Raw genomic sequence first — 17325 nt, 5'->3', positions numbered from 1 at the left:
CAGCCCGCCGCGCTCGGGTCGCCCCACCTCGCCCCCCGCGCTCTCCGCTGGTTGCACCACCCGAGCTCCGTGGGAAGTCACCCGGGAGCGCGCGACGCCAGCATCCTCCAGCCGGGGCGCCGGGATGCAGCGCCGGTACCCAGCGTGCGCCTGTTGTCATCACTCTCCAGTCCAACTCCGAACGCCCCGCTCCCGTACTCCACGCCTCTGATTGGCTACACGTAGGCGGAGCGATTGTCAGGAGGACCAATCGGAGCCCGGTTTCCCACGGGTTCCCGAGGCCCCGCCCCCAAGGCTGCCGTCCTGACAGCCCTCATTGGCAGACGGCGAGCGAGCCGGAGCGCGGCGGGGCCGAGCAGCGCCGCCGCCGTCGGGCGCGCAGCTCTGCAGCGCCGAGAACGCTTCGGCGCCCGCAGCCCCGGGGGGCCCCGCGGCCCTACGTGGTGCCGAGCCAGGTCGCGAAGATCCGAGCCCAGCGTCGCCGGTGAGTACCTCAGGCCTGAGAGGGAGCGGGCCGGCTGACCAGAGCCACCGGCGGGCACGGCGAGGAGGATGCCCGCAGCCGCGGTGCCCGTGACGGGCACGTCCCGATTCCCACCTCCGGCTCGCTGGGGCTCCCGGCGGGTCCTAGCTCCCCCTGATTGGGCTTCGCTCGTATTGTTTTCGGCGGGGGTGATGCGAGGAGGGACGGTATCCCTCGCGTGTCGCGGTCCCCAGAGGCGCCAGGTGCCCGGCGCCGAACGGGAGTGACACGGTCCAGGCGTCGGTGCCCGGGCTTCCGGCCCCGGGAGGTCGGCGCTGACCCGCGGCGGCGGCTTCGCGTGCATTTGTCGGCTGATTTTTAATCAACTTCGGGGAGGGCGTGCTCGTGTGTGCCGGGGGGAGTGGTCTGTGGTCTGCGGGTCTGCGTCCCCGACTCGGCGGGCACGTCCGTGGGCCTGGCGTGGGGACCACGCTGCCGCGGGGCGCTCACCTTGACCATCCGTCCGTGTGGCTTCTCCGGGGCCGGGCACCTTGGGCCGAGAGCCCAGGGGCGGGCGCACAGCATGGGCAGCCCGAGCAGGGCCAGGGAGGGAGGGCGGGGGGCGAGTAGACAATGAGTGGTCCTGGCGGTGTGTGGGGGGGAGAGGGTCCGGTGCACTGTGCCGTTGGGTCGCATCCACGACCCCCCCCATTCCCCCGTTCCCTCTCCTGCTCTCGGATGTCGCTGCACCCCGAAGCTTGCCAGCCGGCTGGGGACCCGCGTGGAGCCCGCTTTTGTTTACAAGACCTCGTCCGGGGGTGAGAACTGCGCTCCCCCGGGCTCTGTGGCGGCCGCGTGCCCTCTGGAGCGAGAAGTTGATGCTTGCTGTCAGGTGACGCCCCCCCCCCCCCCCCCCCCGCTTCCCGGCCTGGGGAGGGGGGCCCTAGGCTTTAGGGGAAAGACCCAGCGCCTTGTCACACCCCGCGCCCTCAGGTGCCCTGCACCCTGGGGACATGGGTGGTTTGGTCTGAAGGACCTCGGAGTGGTGGCCGTCTGGGCTCCCAGTCTTCCCTATCCCTTTCCTGTCATGTCCTCCGGTCGTCATTCGTTGGCTGGCAGGGTTGGAAGGACGGCGCGAGCCCTTGGGGACACTGGGCAGTCCGTGCCTGTCTAGTGGTACCCACCTGGATCTGTGTCCCGAGCCTGCCGAGCTGCAGCCGAGGGCTGGGCCTGAGGCCACACAAGCCCGACCAAGAAGCTGGCCCAGCCACTCATCTCAGTCTCAGTTTGCGAACATGAAAAGTAGGGATGGGAACCTTTCTGATGTGGGTGGTTAAGCAACAGTACCGTTAAGTGTGACAGATCAAACACTGTATTAATGCAGAGTCTCTGAGAGAGGAAATGTGTTAACAGAGTGAGTCCTGTGTTATTCCCCCCCAACTTTGTGTGTGTGTGTGTGTGTATGTGTGTGTGTGTGTGTGTGTGTGTGTGTGCTCTATCCTTCCAGCCCCAAGTTTATTTAAAAGGCATGAAAGATCATTGCTCATGCCTGAGACCCTAGCTACTCAGGTGGCTCAATTTGTGATCTGAGGATCACAAATTGAAGCCAGAATGGGCAGGAAGCACTGTGAGATGCTTACTTCCTGTTAAACAGCAAAAAGCTGGAAGTGGAACTGTGCCCCAAGTGGTAGAGCACTGGCCTTTAGTGAAAGACCTAAGGACAGAACCCAGTCCCTGATTTCAGTATTGACACACACGCGTGTGCACACACGGGCATGAAGGACTGCACTTTTCAGCTTCAAACAGGATTTGTTTTAGTTGGCCTGTGATTTAATTATACTTATCTAATCGCTAGGAGCTCCTTTTTATGTGTTTGATTTTCCATAGGTTTTAGTTATTCCTTCTTCCTCAAGACTGTGTTACAGTCCAAGATACAGGCTCTGGTGGGAAGAGGTTGCTGGTGAACCAGTAGCAGATTGCAAAGAGCTGGAGGAAGTTTCGAACAAAAAGATCTGGATGCTGTGAGGAACATTGGCTTATAGAGCTGGTGCTCCGTTGTGTAGCTGAAGTTGGTTATATCACTGGATTCTTGTATAGTCTTCCTTTGTGCCTTGAAGTAGAGAGCTTGCTGAGGAGGAGCCTCTAAGTGGTAAACACTGAAGTTGCTAAGTAATTATGTTTGAATAGAGGGGAATAAACTTAAGGAGGAGGCTGTTGAATAGGCTGGAAAGGTAGATGTGAACAAGCAGTTTCATTGAATACCTCCAAAAGTTCTCAATGTGTTTTGACTTGTGTTTCCTCTGGTCTCCTAGTTTTGTGTATTGATCATTTTGTTTAGGAAAAGAAGAGAAACTAGCTTTGTATTGTAATCATTAAAAAAAAAAAGAACTACTTAAGATAGACAATTTCAGGCTTGTTGACAGACGGACATATTACTGAAGCAGTGCTTCCTGTTTTCACACCTTGATTTTTGCCTGTTGAGACAGATTAGTGAGCTGGGTCCAATAACCCATCTTTTGAATGTAGGCCTTTGCCTCCAATCAAGCAAATAAACAAACATAAACCAGGTAAAAGATTTGTAGCCTGACCAGTGATTGTGGAAACCCCTGGGGGACTGTTCCCTGCCTCACCTCAGTTTATCCCAGTGGCCTGCCTTCGTCACCCCAAGTCCAGGCCGACAGCTGTAAGCCTACCTCGTGTTGTTGAAATGAACAGAGCTGGAAGTATTCTTGCTAAATATCAATTAATAAATGGGTTCCACTTCCAGGTTCTCAGAAATGATTCCAGTTGTTTCTGCACTTGTTCTGGGAATTGGCTGTTTCCTTAGGGATACTGAAGGTGTCTCCCCTTCCCTCCCCCTGCAGCTGTCTGGGGATGGAATCAGTTGGGGACCTAAGCTTAAAAGGGAGCATGAGGTTAGGAAATCTCATTAGCTGACAATTTAACTACACTCTGATGCTCCTCTAAAGGGTTAGGACAAAGGCTACCCCTCCCCCTCTGAAACGGAAAGGAAAAGCCTCCCTCCTCACTCTCACCTCCCTCCCAAATTCCTGCAGTTTGGGGAGCCCTGGAACCCCAGGCCGAGAATTCCTCCCAGGAAGCTTTGCTCAGGGCTTACTTGGTGCGCAGGTTAATGCTTCCCCCATCTCCATATTGACTGGAGTAGACCTGATCAGCACTTTCAGAGATACGCAGTCCGCAAGCCAGGTTAGAAATCACTTGGAAGCCTTGGCTAGTGTTTCATGCCTGGGACGGCTGCCTGTTGGAGGTGTGCAAGCCACCCGGGCGACAGGCCAGAGAGTTTGGTTTTTATAGAACACCAGGCTTGGTCTTGAAAAAGATCCATGTTTTTGTTGTTTCCAGTTATTTGGCTTTTGTATCAAAAGCATAGTTTAGCGTGTGAGAGTGTATGTTTTGAGTATATGTATGAGTATGTACCCTTTCAAAGGAAAAAGCAATTCAGTTGTTCCTTTGGGTGTGAGATGATACTAGGGTTTGCACTCAGGGCTTCCTGATCTCCCTCAGCTATGTATTTGTGTGTGTGTGTGTGCGCGCGCGTGCTTGCGTGCATGTGCGTGTGCCAGTCCTGAGGCTTGAACTCAAGGCCTAGGTGCTGTCCCTGAGCTTTTTTGCTCAAGGATAGTGCTCTACCACTTGAGCCACAGCTCTACAACTGGTTATTTGGTGGTTAATTGGAGATATGAGTCTCAGCCACTGCTCACAGTGGCTTCAAACTGTGATCTTCCTTAGCTTTAGTTCCCCTAGGCTGGTGCTCTACCACTTCTTTGAGAATACATCCACTTCTGGCTTTTTGCTGATGAACTGAAGATAAAAATCTCATGGACTTTACACTCCTGGCTGGCTTTGAACTGCCATCCTCAGATGTAAGCCTCCTGAGTAGCTAGGATGATTCCCTGGTGGTTGGCTTTACAGTTTAACCAACTGTGTTGGCATCACTTTCAGTTCCATAAAACAGAATAAGTGTTCTGATGGACCAGAAAAAGAGGAGGATTTATGAATCAAGAAGGGCTTAAAGAATGCAGAAAACAAACAAGCAGGCTGGTCATATGAAAACACATTTTATTTTCCACATTGAACAGGCAGGTAGAAGGTATATATATATATATATTTTTTTTTATATATTTTTTTATTTTTATTTTTTATTTTTTATTTATTTATTTTTTTTTGTCAGTCCTGGAGCCTGAACTCTGGGCTTGGGCGCTGTCCCTTAGCTGTTCAGCTCAAGGCTAGTGCTTTACCACTTGAGCAATATTGCCACTTCCGGCTTTTTCTGCTTATGTGGTGCTGAGGAATTGAACCCAGGGCCTCATGCATGCAAGACAAGCACTCTACCACTGAGCCACCTTCCCAGCTGAGGGTATGTTTTTGAGTATGGCTCTTTGTCCTTTTGTTTTCCGTTTTTTTCTCCCCAGAAAAATGTGATCTTCACAGCTCCAGCAACCCTTTTCTCTTATTTCTCCATCCCAAATTTGAAGTTTTTTTTTTCTTTCACTACTCCATTTTATATAACTTCTGTTTCAAAGAAAAAAAATCCTCTGTGGTCATTGTGGGCCAAATCACTTATTTGGAAAAATTAAAGGGAAAGAAAGGAGGCCCTGAGAAATAAAGCAGCGCTCAGCAAGGAACAGAGTGTTTCAGGCTGAAACAATGATCTAGTGTAGGAGCTAGGCCATATTAATGGTTAGACACAGTGTTGCCCTTGAGGCTCCCTCTCAACCTCCAGGCACCTTGGTCCACACCCTTGCCGCATAAGCCCTCCTCTGTTCTCCTGGTCTCCAGGGCCTTCATTAAGAAATTCACAAGGGCTGGGGCTGAGGTACAGGAATTGGAGAGATTCTTGCAGTACTGGTAGCTTTCTTGTTCAGGACTGGCACTTTACCACTTGAGGCACATCTTCTGGCTTTTTTTTTTACTGGTTATTTGGAGGTAAGAATCTCTTGGATTTGTCTGCCTGGGCTGGTTTTGATTCTCAGATCTCAGCCTCCTGAGTAGCTAGGATTAAGAGGTCAGCCTCTGATGCCTGGTGAATTTCATTGAAGTATACACCTGTTCCATTTTACCATTTATTTTTTGCAGTGCTAGGACTAGAACTCAGGTCCTCACACATGCTAAACTCTACCATTTAGGCATACTTGCAGTCATGTGTTGTTAATGACTGTTATTAAGTCTCTTGCTGTATGTGATTTACAAATGAAACGTTACCATGGGTATGTGTATATGGGAGCACACAATGTATATCTGAGTTGCAACTCTCTGACTTCAGAGATCATGGGATTTGGAACTAATTCTTCTCCTTCAGATAAGGGATGACTACTGTGTACAGTTTTCTGAGAGAGAAAAGTGTCTGTCTTGGAGTAGAGGCTTACTAGAGGGGAGACTAGACTACTGGTATTCAGTTGCTTTTCTTCAAAAACCCCAACACAGGGCTGGGAAGGTGGCTCAGTGGTAGAGTGCTTGCCTTGCAAGCATGAGGCCCTGGGTTCCATTCCTCAGCACCACATACACAGAAAAAGCCAGAAGTGGCACTGTGGCTCAAGTGGTAGAGCGCTAGTCTTGAGCTCAAGAGCTCAGGGACAGCACCCAGGCCCAGAGTTCAAGACTCACGACTGACCCCCCCCCCCCAGGAAAAATATCCCAGCACACTTTTGTGTGTGTGTGTGTGGGGGGGGGCAGGAGGCAGGATATCTTGCAGAAAAAAGCTACCCAAGGTAGTGCGCTCTCCTATCTCCCTCCTTTCTCCTTTCCCCTTGTAAACATACATCCAGCCTGTTTCCTGCTCCTGCTTCCCTGGCCAGCTCTGCTCAAGTGATAAAGAGCCTGAAACCCAGCAGGGCAGGCATGGAGGAAGAGGAGGGGTCTGGGAGTGGGTGTCGGGGCTACCAAGTGGCAGGATCCGCTATGAGGGAGGGATGAGAGGTGTGGTGGAGCAAAGGTAAGCCTGGCGACCCAGGTTGAGTTGGGGGTGTGGAATGGGAGGCTGCCTTGTGGCCCATCCTCTGCTCTATTGGGTACCTCCTCTGTGTGTGTGTGTGTGTGTGTGTGTGTGTGTGTGTGTGTGTGTCTGTGCGTGCACGTGTGCGCAGCTATGAACCCACAACCTATCCCTTAGTTTTTCTTTCTTTTTTTTTTAACTCAAAGCTGGAGCTCTACCAATAGCTTCACTTCTGGCTTTTTGCTGATTAATTATAGATGAGGGGCTCACAGACTTTCCTGCCTGGGCTGGCTTTGAACCAGGATCCTCAGATCTTACCCTTCTAAGTAGCCAGGCTTACAGACGTGAGCCACTGGCAGAGTGTTTGGGGGAGAGATTGCAGCCGAAGCCCAGCTCGCTCAGGGCTTCAGCTCGTTCAGTCTGCGGGCTTGGGCTTGGAGTGAAGGCTGGCCACATTTCCGGGGAATGATGACTTCAGGCAGGACTGGCTTTGAGACTCCCCAGCTAAGGCTCGGGGCTAGGCCTTGGGGCGTATTCTTGCCCTGACCTTCTTTTGTGGGTGTGGTAGAGCCCTGACCTAATTAACTGACACTATTCAGTTCTTTTCTATGTGAACATAATAAATAAATACATCTCCAGATTCTCCCAGGCCACCTGGATGTCCCCAGAAAGAGATCCCTAAGGGACAAGTTCTTCACCGCGGTGAAGGCTCCCCAGATCTGACAGCCACCGTGTCCGCTCCCACCCTCAAGACCCTGTACTCTCTTCTCCTCTGGACCACTCCTGCCTCTGTCTGCCTGGGGTCATTATTGATCCCACACCTGGCTTCCTCAAAAGTGCTCTGCTTTGTGTCCCCCCCTCCAGAGCCCCTCGTACTCCACCCCACATCCCAGTTGTAACCCTGGTGATGTTTTCAAGACCTGTGTACATGGCCTTCTTTCTTTTTATGTCTTTATTGTTTTGGTGGTACTGGGGTTTGAGTCCTCAGCTCTCTCTATTTTTTCTCTTTAGTTATTTTTCAGATATGGGCAGCAGCTTCTTCTATCGCTATGTCCTGCATAATGGGATTATAGGCATGTGCTACCATGTCTTGCCTTACAGTGTCTTCTTGGTAGCAAAGTCCATCGTGGCCTGAGCGTGAGCAGCCTGTGCACTCACTGTTAGTTTTCCAGGTGTCCAGATGGGTTTACTCTGGAGAGACTCATTTCTTTCTGTTTTTTTTTTTTGTTTGTTTGTTTTTGTGTGTTGGTTGTGGGGCTTGAACTCTAGGTCTGGACACTGTCCCTGAGCAATTCAGCTCAAGGCAAGTGCTCTACCACTTGAGCCACAGTGCCACTTCCAGTTTTCTGGTAGTTCATTGGAGATAAGAGTGTTACTGACTTTGCTGCCCGGGTTGGCTTTGAACTGCGGTCCTCACATCTCACCTCCTGAGTAGCTAGGATTACAGGCGTAAGCCACCACTGCCTGGCTTTTATTTTTTATTTTTGTTTAGTCATGGGGCTTGAACTCAGAACCTGGCGCTGTTCCTGAGCTTTGGTGCTCAAGCCTATAGAGCCCTATCACTTTGAGCCATAGCGCCACTTCTGGTTCATGAGTGTCTTCTTATCCACTCAGTCCTATAATGTCCAGAAATAACCACTTCGCTTTAATTTTGTTTAATTCTTCTAGTGGTTGTTTTTCTATTTCTAGATAATATGAAAATATTACTTGTATTGCTTGACTTTCTTAGTTCATATTTTTGTTACTATGGCAAAATACTTGAGGCTGGGTAGTTTATAAAGACAAGCTTATTTAGATGGCAGTTCTAGAGGCTGAGAAGTACAGGAGCAGAGCAGGGCAGTGGCTCCTTGGTACATTCTGAGGCAGCACAGGGCTGGCTGCGCTGAGGCCGAGAGGGCGGGAGTGTTTCTCCTTGGTGGAGTGGGGAGGTGGGATGGGAAGGAGGTAGGGGAGGGGGAGGGAAGCTGGTAGAGGGAAGGGGAGCGAAGGTGACACATTCAAACCATACAGTGTCTTCTACTAATTATTCTTTCTTTTTTAACTTATGGAAACTTTAGTTTATTTCTATTAGCTGATGACTGTCCCTCAGCTCTTCAGCTCAAGGCTAGCGCTCTACCACTTGAGCCACAGCGCCACTTCTGGCTTTTTCTGCTTATGTGGTGCTGAGGAATCGAACGCAGGGTTTCATGCATGCAAGGCAAGCGCTCTACCACTGAGCCACCTTCCCAGCCCGACAGTAACTTTTATCTACTGTCCTTCTTTGTGAGTGGACAGTATCTATATCCTGCCTGCTTGTCCCCTCCACTTTTCTGGTTGCCCAGCTACAGTGCTGGCACTAGGTACTGTTGTTGGTGTCTTATGTTTGTTTCTCCAATCCTGACCAAGTCTTGTCTGCCTTGTCTGTAGTTAAGATAATCACCTACCATACAATTCATTTCTCTTTACATTAAACAAATCACTCGTATTTGCTGTATTTACAGAATTGTGGCAGACATCAGATCAACCTTAGACCATTTCTTTTTCATTTTGCCAGTGCTGGCTTTGAATTGCGACCCTCAGATCTCAACCTTCTGACTAGCGAGGATTACAGGCATGAGCCATCAGCACCCAGTTTAATTCATTTCTTTTGATAGCCAAATAACAGTCCATTGTTGGGATATACTACATTTTGTTTATTCGCTTATCAGTTGACGAACATTTTGTTTATTTCTAGCTATTGTGAATAGTTGTAGCAGTGAACATTAGCAAACCAGAATTCTTTTTTTTTTTTTGCCAGTCCTGGTGCCTGAACTCAGGGCCTGGGCACTCTCTGAGCTTCTCTGTGCTCAGGGCTAGTGCTCTACTACTTGAACCACAGTGCCACTTCCAAATTTTTCTGTATGTGGTACCAAGGAATTGAACCCAGGGCTTCATGCATGCTAGGCAAACACTCTTATCACTAAGTCACATTTCCAGCCTAGAATTTTTTAATTATCTGTGTTTTTTTTTTTTTGCCAGTTGTGGGGCTTGAACTTTAGGTCTAGGTGCTGTCCCTGAGCTCTTCAGCTCAAGGCTAGCACTCTACCACTAGAGCCACAGTACCACTTATGGCTTTTTCTGTCTATGTGGTACTGAGGAATCGAACCCAGGACTTCATACATGCTAGGCAAGCACTCTACCACTAAGCTACGTTCCCAGCCCTCATAATCTGTTTTTAGTATAATTCTTTTGGGCATGTACCTAAGCTTGGAGTTGCTTCAGCACAATACTTCATTGATTTAAAAAGCTCTGTTAATTATGCAAGTTATTTTATTTATTCACCAAGGATAATTTGAAGAAATATCAACAATACGACTTGCAAGTGAGCTGTCTTTAGGTATCAGCTTTATATGTTGTTTTCAGAATGATAGAGATCTTTAAAAAATATGTATATTTTTTAATTTTTGGTCCTCGGGATTGAACTCTGGGCCTGGACACTGCTCCTGAATTTTGTATTTAAGGCTAGCTAACACTCTACAACTTGAAAAACAGTTCTACATCTGTTCCCCTTCTGGTTTTTTGGTGGTTTTTTTGGAGATAAGAGTTGGGACTGGCTTTTAACCACGATCCTCAGATCTCAGCCTCCTGAGCAGTTGGGATTACAAGTATGAGCCACTAGCTCGGGGCTCAGAGTGATTCCTTTTTTTTTTTTTTTTGTGCATTAGATTAGGACAAACGTTCTTAACTATGACCCAGTTTGTTTCTAGGGGTAACAATATCTACAGATAGTCTTGGTTACTTCTGGGGAGGCTCTGTACCTTCTGGGCGGAGGCCAGGGACCTTGCTGAGGATCTTGTGATCCAAGGAACAGACCATCATAACAAAGATTTAATTCGCTGGCCCCTTACGCCACTCTTGTAGCCCTTCTTTGTTGCTCATTTTGGGGATAGAGTCTCACAGAGTTTTCTGCTCAGTCTGGCTTTGAACTGTAGTCATCTAGATCTTAGCTTCTTGAATAATTAGGATTACAGGTGTGAGTCATCAGTAATGCTGACTTTGGGCCCGGGTCCTGACACATACAAGGTAAGTGCTCTTCCCCTGAGTTCTACTTACCCTGAGCTCTATAAGTGCTATACTATTCGTCCATATATTTCATTATGTAGGAAAGGAGCCTATAATTTTCTAGAACTCTCTGGCTGCATTAGTTTTTGGTTATTATTTTACCTGGCATTACGTTAATTTGATAATTTTCTTTTAGGGGATGGAAAGTTCTGAAAAATAAGAAAAAATTTCCAGGTGTTATGGGCTTTTCCACGCTTGAACAAATTCTCTCAGCCAGTGACACCTGGTAACTATGTCATGAAACTCTAGCCTTGAGTTTCCCAATCTGTCCAGGCTGGTGTGGTGGAGAAGAAATACTATGGCCGATCAGCACAATAGCCTTTCTCCATAACCAGTTCATTGGGCATTGGAAATATTTTCAGGAAAACGTTAAAGAGTGTCATTCAAGGTCTACTGTGACATTTTAGAAAAAGCCATGTGAATATTAATTCTCTCATCGTGACATCTGTGATTAGAAATTATAATTTCACTTCTACAATTATATCAATTGAACCGGAACAGTTCACTGTAATTCAAAAGATTCCAACTGTATAAATGTGTGTTTCACTTAACTAAGCAATTAAAAAATAATTATTTAAAAATAGATGGAAAAACAAATTCACCCTGTGTTGTTTTCTCCTCCTGTCAACTCATTGCTGTGATTTGAGAGTTCAGTGTCTCTCTGACCTTGACTCTGAATTTTCACCTTTTTTTTTTCTTTGCTATTCCTGGAGCTTGAACTCAGGGTCTGAGCACTGGCCCTGAGCTTTTTTGCTCAAGGCTATAGTACTACCACTTGAACCATAGCTCCACTTCTGGCTTTTTTGGTGCTTAATTGGAGATAAGAGTCTCACAGAAAGCCAAACGTTGGTGGCTCAAGCCTGTAATGCTAGCTACTTAGGAGGCTGAGATATGAGGTTGGGGTTTGAAGCCTGCCTAGGCTGGAGAGTCCATGAGACTCTTTTTTTTTTTTTTTGGGTCTGATTGTGGGGCTTGAACTCTGGGCCTGGGCGCTGTCCCTCAGCTCTTTAGCTCAAGGCTAGTGCTCTACTACTTGAGCCACAGCGTGCCACTTGCAGCTGTTTTTTTTTTCTTTTTGCTTACATGGTGCTGAGGAATCGAACCCAGGGCCTCATGCATGCAAGGCAAGCGCTCTACCACTGAGCTACCTTCCTAGCCCCTCCTTGAGACTCTTATCTCCAGTTAACAACAACAACAACAAAAATCAGCATTGCAGCTGTGGCTCAAAGTAGTTAAGCACTAGCCTCCCCCCCCCCTTCCCCCAACCCCCAAATCTCTTTCTGTCCAGACTGGCTTTGAACCATAATCCTTAGATCTCAGCCTTCTGAGTAGCTAGTCTTACAGGTGTCAAACACTGGCACTTAGCAAATCTGAACCTATTGTATTCAACATTTCAGGTTACTTCAAAAGTTTTATGATATGTCTGGTCAGTGGTTCGTGCTATAATCCTAGCTATTCAGGAGGCTGAGATCTAAAAATCTGAAGTCAAAGCCAGTCCCAGCAGACAAATCGTGAGATTCATGTCTCCACTTTAATTAACAAAAAGCTGGAAGTGGAGGTGTGGCTCAAGTGGTAGAGCACCAGCCTTGAGCAAAAAAGCTGAGTCAGATCACAAGGTCTTGAGTTGAATCCCCAGTATTGGTACCCCCCAAAACACTGAGTTAACCCACAAACCTAATCTGAGATTAATTCAAGCAAGTATATCCTTCTTTGATGTCAAGAGCAGATGGGGTTTATTTGCAAAGTCGCTGGTTAGTGTTAGGAACCTGGAGTGTTCATGACAGCAATTTTAGAGAATCCGACTAGCTGCCCATTTTTCACACAGGAACCAGTTTATGTAGTTCATTAGAGTTGGGGGAGCTGGGCTCATGCCTCGTGGACAGGCTCTGAATTTTAATTGCAGTAAAGTGTGTCTTCTCTGCATGTGATCCCGCAGCTCTAACTCTCATCCAAGTCAGGACAAGTGAATTGATGGGCCTCCTAGCAACTAGCAAGTCCCCCTACTGCCTGGCCCTTGCTTCATTTCTGCATGCTAGCTCGGTACACAGCCCCACCCACAACCACCACAGGCAGTGCTGGGGCTTGGGGAGTCTGGGCTTGCTTGCTGTGATATGGTGGCCCTGAACCTTTTCCTTTTCTTTTCTTGTTTTCTTTCTTTATTTTTTGTTTAAAAAAAAAACAAAAACAAAAAACAAAAAACCAAAACCCACAAACCAACAAACCAAAAAAAAAAAACAACCACATACCAGGGGGCTGGGAAGGTGGCTCAGTGGTAGAGTGCTTGCCTTGCATGCCTGAGGCCCTGGGTTCCATTCCTCAGCACCACTTAAGCAAAAAGAAAAAAAGCCGGAAGTGGCGCTGTAGCTCAAGTGGTAGAGCGCTAGCCTTGAGCTGAAGAGCTGAGGGACAGCGCCCAGGCCCAGAGTTCAGGCCCCACGACCAGACCTCCCCCCCCAAAAAAAAACAAACACATACCAAAGAAACCTCTGGCTTTGTGGTTTGAACTCAGGTCCTGGGCACTGTCCCTGAGCTTTTGTGCTCAAGGCTAGCACTCTACCACTTGAGGCACAGTGCCACTTCTGGCTTTTAATTGGAGATGAGTTTCAGGGGCGTACCTGCCGGGACTGGCCTCAAACTTGGATCCATAGATCTCAGCTTCCTGAGTAGCTAGAATTACATGCATGAGCTACCAGCACCCAGCTGTGTGTGTGTGTGTGTGTGTGTGTGTGTGTGTGTGTGTGTGTGTGTGCGTGTGTGTGTGTGTGTATTTGTCAGTCATGGGGTTTGAAATCTGAGTCTGGGCTCTGTCCCTCAGTTCTTCAGCTCAAGGCTAGTCCACTTGAGCCACAGTGCCACTTCCGGTTTTCTAGTGGTCTTTATTGGAGATCAGAATCTCAAAGACTTTCTTGACAGGGCTGGCTTTGAATCGAGAACCTCAGATCTCAGCCTCCTGAGTAGCTAGGATTATGGGCATGAGCCACTGGCACCTGGTTTGTATATTTTTTTAAGTGCTGAGAAAGGTGGCTTTTATTTACTTGTTTATTTATCCATTTATTTCTGCATATTTTTTCTTGCACTTGGAAAGTGCAAGTGTAATGAGTAAACGGAATGTGACTCCTGTAATCAGAAAAACCACCTTAGTGGACATTCATCCTTGTAGGTAGGGGAAACTAAAGGTCCCCACCTCACAGGGGATTACTGGCTAGTGCTCTTCTTTTTGAGGACTGGAAAGGATAAAGACCATGCAGATGCCTTGCCAGGAACAAAGATGAGAGAACAGCAGAGTCCAGTGACTTATAGTTTGGTGGGAGGCTTCCCCCGCGGATGGCTCTCATTCAGCCCAGGATTGAGTCAGGGGTTTCAGCCCTGACCCTTGAGGCTTGACAGACTCCTTTTCTTCTCTTCCCCTTTCTCCTTAGACTCTGCTCTTACCTGCACAGTTCTAGTCACAGCCGAGTCATGACCTGAGGGTTTTTTTTGCTTGTTTGTGGTTACTAGGATTAACTCCTGGTTCCTGAGCTAGTCCATCCCCTCTGTGGGTCCTGAAAGTGATCTTTTTCTTCTCAGTATCTTCTCCCCTCCCCTTTTCCCCCCTTTTCCTCTTCTTCCTCTTCTCCCTCTCCATTTCCTCTCCCTCTTCTTATTGCTCTTTCACTCCTTTTCTGTGTGCGAGTGCGCGTCTGTACTGGGGTCTAGACACTGTCCCTTAACTTCATCCTTCTGCTCAAAACTGGTGCTTTACCACTTGAGTCACACCTGTTCTGGCTTTGGATATGAGACTCAGAGACTTTCTTTCTCTCTCTCTCTCTTCCTTCCTTCCTTCCTCTCTCTCTTTCCCTCCCTCCCTCCCTCCCTCCCTCTCTTCCTTCCTTCCTTCCTTCCTTCCTTCCTTCCTTCCTTCCTTCTTTCCTTCCTTCCTTCCTTCCTTCCTCCCCCCCCCCCTCTCTTTCTTGCCTGGAGCTTGAACTTAAGTCCTGGGCACTGTCCTTGAGCTTTTTTTGCTCAAGGCTAGCACTCTACTACTTGTGCCACAGTGCCACTTCTGGCTTTTTCTGTTTATGTGGTACTGAGGAATTGAACCCAGGGCTTCAGACATGCTAGGCAAGCACTCTACACTAAGCTACATTCACAGCCTTTAGGGATTGCTCTGGTCCAGGCTAGCCTCAAACTGAGATCCTCAGATCTCAGCCTCTTGAGTAGCTAGATTTACACATGTGAGTTACCAGCACTTAGCTCTCTCTATTGGCTACTTTTTATTAAATGATCTTCTCTTATGCACTGGCTCTTTTGGATATAAGATGTTTAAGAGATAGTTATTGTTATCCCATCTTACAGATGAGAAGCAGAAAGGGAAGTGGAGAGATTATTTTTTTACTTTTTTTGCCAATTGAACTCTGGGCCTGGGCGCTGTCTCTCAGCTCTTCAGCTCAAGGCTAGTAGAGCTCTACCACCTGAGCCACAGCGCCACTTCCGGCCTTTTCTGCTTATGTGGTGCCGAGGAATGGAACCCAGGGCCTCATGCATGGGAGGCAAGCGCTCTACCACTGAGCCACCTTCCCAGCCCCAGTGGAGAGATTATGAAGGGACCAAGGCCACCCAGCCTGGCTGAGATCAAGTCCATGCTCATTAGATGGCAGCATTGGGTGGTTGCGGGTGGAGGTAGTGGGGGGTGGTGGGGCGGTGCTCTTGTCTCTAGTCCCGCCCCCCCTCCCCCCTCCCCCCGTTTTGTCCTTATCATGGCACCACATTCTTTACTTCTCATTTATTTCCTGGTCCTCTACCAGGCAGTCCCATGTGACTGCTGTAATGAACTGACTGTTTATTATAGAATAACAAACCCGTTCTCCTTTTTCCCCTCATTTAATACAATCTACTCTCTCGGAGTGCTGTCAAAGGTATTTTATTTAAGCGAGACCACTTAAGAATGGGTGAAATTTCCTGTTGATGGGTTTTATATACGTGGTGTGTGTGTGCTCGCAGAGGCAAATGGCCATTTAAGTGTGTGTGAGGCGAAGGATCGCAGACTCCGGAAGGCTGGGGACCACTTAGGTCTGTAACCCTCACTCTCACACCAGCTGTCCAGCTCCACAAGACCTTCTGGGTTTCACATTGATGGGCCCCTTTACTGCTCTGACACCTGTTTAAATCTGGTGTTTCCATTACGGGGAGGCCCGGTAGGTGGCCTTTGGGATGAAGTGTGCCCCTCCCACCACCAACTGTGGAAAATCCATTCTGGCTTTTTGTTTCAGTGACAAATGTAAGAAATGTTCGCAGTGACCCCCGACCCTTGCTTGTAGCTAAAAATTCAGCCTTTAACAATGGACTCAGGAGAATATTGTTGTACACACACCTCTTTGAAAAGAAAGGCGCTTTGAAAGCATGTTATGCGGACGTGGCTCCATGAAATCGTGTGACATTCAACTTGCGTGGTGACAGCATTCTGTGTTAGCTCCCTTTGAAACGACCGCCATCTCCAGGCTGGCAGCTTTACTGTGAATAGCGCAGTATAGTTCTGGTTGTAATGCAGTATGCATTATATATGCAGTGATGCATATATCTGCTTATTTATTTTTTGTGTGTATGGGGATTGAACTCAGAGTCTCTCATTCTCAGCTGGCTTTTTTTTTCTCAAGTCTGGCACCCTACCACTCTAGCCACACCTCCACTCTGGCTTTTTACTAGTTGGAGGTAAGACTCATACTAACTTTTCTGCTGGGGCTATCTTTGAACTGTGATTCCTCCAATCTTAGCCTCTTGAGTAGCTAGGATTGCCAGCATGAGCCACAGGTGCTCAGCTTCATTTGCTTATTTTTTTCTTTTTTTTTTTTTTTTTTTTTTTGGGTCTGGTCGTGGGGCCTGAACTCTGGGCCTGGGCGCTGTCCCTCAGCTCTTTAGCTCAAGGCTGGCGCTCTACCACTTGAGCCACAGCGCCACTTCCGGCTTTTTTCTTTTTGCTTATGTGGTGCTGAGGAATCGAACCCAGGGCCTCGAGCATGCAAGGCAAGCGCTCTACCACTGAGCCACCTTCCCAGCCCCTTGCTTTTTTCTTTCAAGAAACAAAATTATTGAAATCAAAGGCGACATACATACAGAAGAGTGTGTGTTATTGTAAGTATATATACAACTAGGTGCATTCTTACAGGTGGAACATTCCTGAAACAAAATGTGATATGACCCCAACATTTTCCCATCAGAACTTCCTTTTTAAATTATGATTTATCTAATGACTTCTTTTGTCTTTCTGTTTACGTGGTGCTGAGGAATCAAACCCAGGACCTCATGCATGCTAGACAAGCACTTTACCACTAAGACACAATGGCAGCCCAATCAGCACCTCCTTCTTTTTTTTTTTTTAAACGTTTTTTATTGTAAAAGTACTGTACAGAGGGGTTACAGTCTCATGAGCAAGGTAATGAGTACATTTCCTATCAAGCATTGTTGCCTCCTTTGTTTTTCCCCTATCCTCCCTTAACTCCCACCTTCACCCCCCTCCCCCCCGCCATCCCCCTCCAACCCCGCCTAAAATGTAAAGTTTGTTTTTCAACATAGTGCATAGTGTCTTGCACATCTCATGGTTACAATGGGTCAACCTGTATCCCTATTTAAGCATTTTGTTTTTTCCCTTCCCCTCCCCAAGCTAGAGAAGTGTATATACACGATGCAGGGCACCGACATCAAATACAGTGAAAATAGGGGTTATACCATGGGAGAGGAACATAGAAAGAAACAAAAAAATCACATGGTACATTATAAATACGTTAGGAACAATAGCAAGAAAGAAAATACCACTTGTGTCCCTATCTTGAGGTTCACTTCGCTTAACATCATC

At 47.8% G+C, this 17325-nt stretch overlaps 1 protein-coding gene across 1 annotated transcript in view; it reads left to right on the top strand.

Moving 5' to 3' along the window:
* The first annotated feature begins 431 nt into the window (after positions 1 to 431).
* Tiam1 (TIAM Rac1 associated GEF 1) overlaps positions 432 to 17325 on the top strand; it is a 347016-nt gene continuing 330122 nt past the window's right edge. The window contains exon 1 of the mRNA XM_042687299.1: positions 432 to 484. The gene's annotated coding sequence lies outside the window, so the exon portion shown is untranslated. The remainder of the gene's footprint in view (positions 485 to 17325) is intronic.

The sequence above is a fragment of the Dipodomys spectabilis genome, unplaced genomic scaffold, assembly GCF_019054845.1.
Source record: "Dipodomys spectabilis isolate Male_0828 unplaced genomic scaffold, ASM1905484v1 ptg000107l, whole genome shotgun sequence".
In the NCBI taxonomy this organism is placed as follows: Eukaryota; Metazoa; Chordata; class Mammalia; order Rodentia; family Heteromyidae; genus Dipodomys; species Dipodomys spectabilis.
Note: the sequence above shows the minus strand (reverse complement) of the source record. Positions and strands in the feature narration are given on the sequence as shown.